Source organism: Schistocerca gregaria, unplaced genomic scaffold (genome assembly GCF_023897955.1).
Source record: "Schistocerca gregaria isolate iqSchGreg1 unplaced genomic scaffold, iqSchGreg1.2 ptg000409l, whole genome shotgun sequence".
Lineage (NCBI taxonomy): Eukaryota > Metazoa > Arthropoda > Insecta > Orthoptera > Acrididae > Schistocerca > Schistocerca gregaria.
In genome coordinates, this window is record NW_026061845.1 from 187501 (window position 1) to 192500 (window position 5000).

Sequence of the window (5000 nt, forward strand, 5' to 3'; positions counted from 1 at the left end):
TAGAGGCCTTGGGGCCGAAACGACCTCAACCTATTCTCAAACTTTAAATGGGTGAGATCTCCGGCTTGCTTGATATGCTGAAGCCGCGAGCAAACGACTCGGATCGGAGTGCCAAGTGGGCCACTTTTGGTAAGCAGAACTGGCGCTGTGGGATGAACCAAACGCCGAGTTAAGGCGCCCGAATCGACGCTCATGGGAAACCATGAAAGGCGTTGGTTGCTTAAGACAGCAGGACGGTGGCCATGGAAGTCGGAATCCGCTAAGGAGTGTGTAACAACTCACCTGCCGAAGCAACTAGCCCTGAAAATGGATGGCGCTGAAGCGTCGTGCCTATACTCGGCCGTCAGTCTGGCAGTCATGGCCGGTCCTCGCGGCCGGCCGCGAAGCCCTGACGAGTAGGAGGGTCGCGGCGGTGGGCGCAGAAGGGTCTGGGCGTGAGCCTGCCTGGAGCCGCCGTCGGTGCAGATCTTGGTGGTAGTAGCAAATACTCCAGCGAGGCCCTGGAGGGCTGACGCGGAGAAGGGTTTCGTGTGAACAGCCGTTGCACACGAGTCAGTCGATCCTAAGCCCTAGGAGAAATCCGATGTTGATGGGGGCCGTCATAGCATGATGCACTTTGTGCTGGCCCCCGTTGGGCGAAAGGGAATCCGGTTCCTATTCCGGAACCCGGCAGCGGAACCGATACAAGTCGGGCCCCTCTTTTAGAGATGCTCGTCGGGGTAACCCAAAAGGACCCGGAGACGCCGTCGGGAGATCGGGGAAGAGTTTTCTTTTCTGCATGAGCGTTCGAGTTCCCTGGAATCCTCTAGCAGGGAGATAGGGTTTGGAACGCGAAGAGCACCGCAGTTGCGGCGGTGTCCCGATCTTCCCCTCGGACCTTGAAAATCCGGGAGAGGGCCACGTGGAGGTGTCGCGCCGGTTCGTACCCATATCCGCAGCAGGTCTCCAAGGTGAAGAGCCTCTAGTCGATAGAATAATGTAGGTAAGGGAAGTCGGCAAATTGGATCCGTAACTTCGGGATAAGGATTGGCTCTGAGGATCGGGGCGTGTCGGGCTTGGTCGGGAAGTGGGTCAGCGCTAACGTGCCGGGCCTGGGCGAGGTGAGTGCCGTAGGGGTGCCGGTAAGTGCGGGCGTTTAGCGCGGGCGTGGTCTGCTCTCGCCGTTGGTTGGCCTCGTGCTGGCCGGCGTTGCAGGATGCGCGCGCCTGCGCGGCGTTCGCGCCCCGGTGCTTCAACCTGCGTGCAGGATCCGAGCTCGGTCCCGTGCCTTGGCCTCCCACGGATCTTCCTTGCTGCGAGGCCGCGTCCGCCTTAGCGTGCTCCTCCGGGGGCGCGCGGGTGCGCGGATTCTCTTCGGCCGCCATTCAACGATCAACTCAGAACTGGCACGGACTGGGGGAATCCGACTGTCTAATTAAAACAAAGCATTGCGATGGCCCTAGCGGGTGTTGACGCAATGTGATTTCTGCCCAGTGCTCTGAATGTCAACGTGAAGAAATTCAAGCAAGCGCGGGTAAACGGCGGGAGTAACTATGACTCTCTTAAGGTAGCCAAATGCCTCGTCATCTAATTAGTGACGCGCATGAATGGATTAACGAGATTCCCGCTGTCCCTATCTACTAGCTCCGGCTGTCTCATGCTGTGGGCCTGCAATTTGCGTGGGTCCATGGTTGGGAATAGGCAGCGGGGGAAGGATGCGTCTCGACCAGCTTAGCCTCTCCTTCCCAAGTGCCCCTGCCCGCCTTCTCGTGGTGGAGCTGTTAAGCCTTCGGGCGACCAAAGGGCAGGGGGGCGACGGTGTGCTGAACATCTTGCACACCGGTTCCGGCGACTGCACTCTTCGGGGCGGGAACCTGGCCTAAGTCGGCGAAGGTCACCCGCCTTGCCCCTGGATTTCCGGGGCATGATCCGCCAAGCCGGGGCGTGGTGACATGTCCCCGGTTAGGTTAGATGGGTCCAAACCCCTGAATGTCTGGGGGACCGGCCCGGCACCTGAGTAGGACCGGGTCTTTAGCCTTTGGTGGGAACTCGGCCTAGTAGGGGGCGAAGGACGGAGAGTGAATCCGCTCTCCCGGAATGCGGGTGGCATTCGTCGGCAAGGGAGCGGGTGAAAACCTCGATGGTGCAGCCGTCGAAGAGGACTAGTGCGCTGTACCCACGGCGTGCTAAACCTAGCAGCTCTTTTGTGGAAAGCTCTTGGTCAAGGGGCGGGACCGGTGAGCGAGCTGCATTTAGCCTCCCCCCATGCCAGAGAGGCCGGTCCGGGGAAAGAGACGGGCCTCCATTTTTCACTCTCTCATTTCGTCAATATGGCTGAAAACGTAGAGAGTGATAATGCGCTCGAGGGTGATTCGGTGTTCGAGGAGAATTTGACTGTCGCTGAGCGACACACGCGATCTCTAAAGTTGCTTGATTCCAGTGTTAAAAACGGAAAGATCAGCAACTACGCGATTAACCATATCAGGGATTGTGTAGCTCGATGGGCGATGGCCCACTCTCAACTTGAGGGTCGGATATTAGAATTAGAGAAGGAGAACGAGCGTCTAAGAGGTCAGCCCGCAGTGGCTCGGTCTTATGCCGCGGTTGCGAGTGCCCCTGTGGTTAAAGCGCCGTCGGCAAAGGAAACAATTCAGCAAAACATTAAAAAGACATATCCGACTGTATTCATTAAACCGAAGGCAGGCGAGGATATTCGGGCTGTCAAGACTGCTTTTGAGAAATGTATCAATCCCAAACGTGACAAAATCAAGATTAACACTGTAAGGACTGCTAAGAACGTATTGATAGTTGAGACAGCCACGCAAGAAGACAGTCAGAGAATAATGGCGAATAAGGAATTAATGGAAAAGGTTAAGTGCGAACCGCCAAGGAAACGCAGGCCTTTGATGTGCCTGTATGATGTTCCTACTTACATGAATGCGGATAGCCTACTTGATGCGATCTACATACAGAATTTTGATGTTTCTATGACGAGGGAGGAATTTGACAGTCAGTTTAGATTGCGATTCAAAGTAGGGCCAAGGGATAAGTTAACTGTGCATCATGTGGTGGAGGTCTCACCTGAAATGTGGAAGCCATTAACAAGAATCGGGAGGCTATATGTAGGATATTCGGCACTAAACATTAAGGATTACTTGGCGGTGCCACGATGCACCAAGTGCCAAGATTTAAATCACACAAATAAATATTGTAATGAAGATCAGGCTGTGTGCGCCCACTGCGGGCTGGTGGGGCATGAAAGGAGGGACTGCCCTAATAAGGACAGACCTCCTGTATGTATACCGTGTAAGAAACGTGGTAGGAAGTGTGGAGGACCGAAGGATTGCCCCACCTACCGAATGTTCTTAGACAGGATCGTACAGAGGACAGATTATGGCGACCCGTAAGGCGCCAAAGAAGAAGTCACCTAGTAAAGAAAAGAGGGACGCAGAGAGGGGTAGGTTAATTTATAAGGCTCTGTCCACAGGTTCTTTACTCTGCTCCGACGTTGTTCGGGGTTCCACGAGTAGTCTGGTGATGGAGGTCGGCGTCCAGACGGAGGTCGACTTGGAGGAAGCTATGGGTCGACTAACTTGTCGCCCATTGAGTGCCAGTGTGGAGGGGCCTGTGATGCAAGATGTTTCAAAGCAAGATCAACATGCTGTGTCTTTAGTCCCTACTGAAGTCGGTGGTGGTGGTGGTGGCGGAGGTTCAGATGTAAATATTGTGAATGTTACCGATGTAAAACGTGTAAATAGTGATGGTGGTGGTGTAACTTACAATGCAGTTGGTCCAGGTGATATCTATGATAATTTCGACCTCAAGTTACGATTGTCAAGGCTTGAAGAGCCTGCATTGTTAACTGTTGCACTGAGGCAGCTTGTTAGAACAGAGCATAGGGGTGGGGAAGATATTACTTACCCAGCCCTGGAGGATGTTGATTGTATTCATTTGCAAGCTGCTAATATTCCAACGCAACCTGATGAATTAAAACTTTTGGTGGAGAAGGTGTTTGCTAGAAGGGGCCGGAAATTCGATATAGATAAAATTTACAGCGATATGGTCAAGATGTATGGACGAAATGTCTCGGATTTTTCGAAGCCTTGGCCTGCTAGTCGCCTTCATGTTTTCTATCCCCCCGGTTAATGGGGCGATTCAGGTTGCTGCAGATTAATGCCATGCGTAGCCACTTGGTTGCGCAAGAGCTGAGAAAGGTAGCGGAGGAAGAGTTACTGGACATTCTTGTGATTCAAGAGCCGGCCTCCTGTGCTGGTCGGATTCCCGGATTTCCTGCGTCCGCGCAAGTGGTGTCCTCAGGGGAGAATCCCATGACTGCTATTGTAGTGCTGAATAAACTGATCAAGACCACTATTTTAACACAATTTTGTAATGAACATGTGATTGTGGTACAGCTTAATTTGTTGATGAATTTAGTATTCATTGTTAATGTATACTGTCAATTTCGGCAGCATATAACTGGATTTTTGAATCAGTTGGATTGGATACTAAGAACTCTACAAGGTAAGTCTGTAATAGTCTGTATGGATGCGAATGCCAAGTCTCCTCTGTGGCACAGTGTGGAACAGGATGAGCGGGGTGTCGAGCTCGAGAACTTGATTATGCAATTGCATCTTGATGTGGTGAATCAACCTGGACACCCACCTACCTTTTCAGGGAGGGCGGGTGCTGTTTCTAATATTGATGTGACGTTGGCAACTCAGAGCTCGGCACCACACGTTTGTGGTTGGAGAGTTGTTGACAATCTCACAGTGAGTGATCACAATTGTATATTTTTTGAGTATTGTACTGAGGTTGTGGAAGATACCGGGGAATGGGAGGAAAGGTATAATTATCGGAAAACTGATTGGGACCGACTAGCACAGGAATTTCGTCCTCCAGGGCTGGGCTCTGAGGCGGAAATACATAATGTGGATGATGTGGTTGCTGATCTGTTGGCATCCATTGAGGCAGCAATTGTTGCAGCAGTTCCCCGGGTGGCGAGGTATGTCCGTACGCAGGCT

At 52.6% G+C, this 5000-nt stretch overlaps 1 pseudogene; it reads left to right on the top strand.

Annotated features, from left to right (window-relative positions):
• Positions 1-1643, top strand: part of LOC126311299 (large subunit ribosomal RNA) — a 2981-nt pseudogene extending 1338 nt beyond the window's left edge.
• The last annotated feature ends 3357 nt before the right edge of the window (positions 1644-5000 follow it).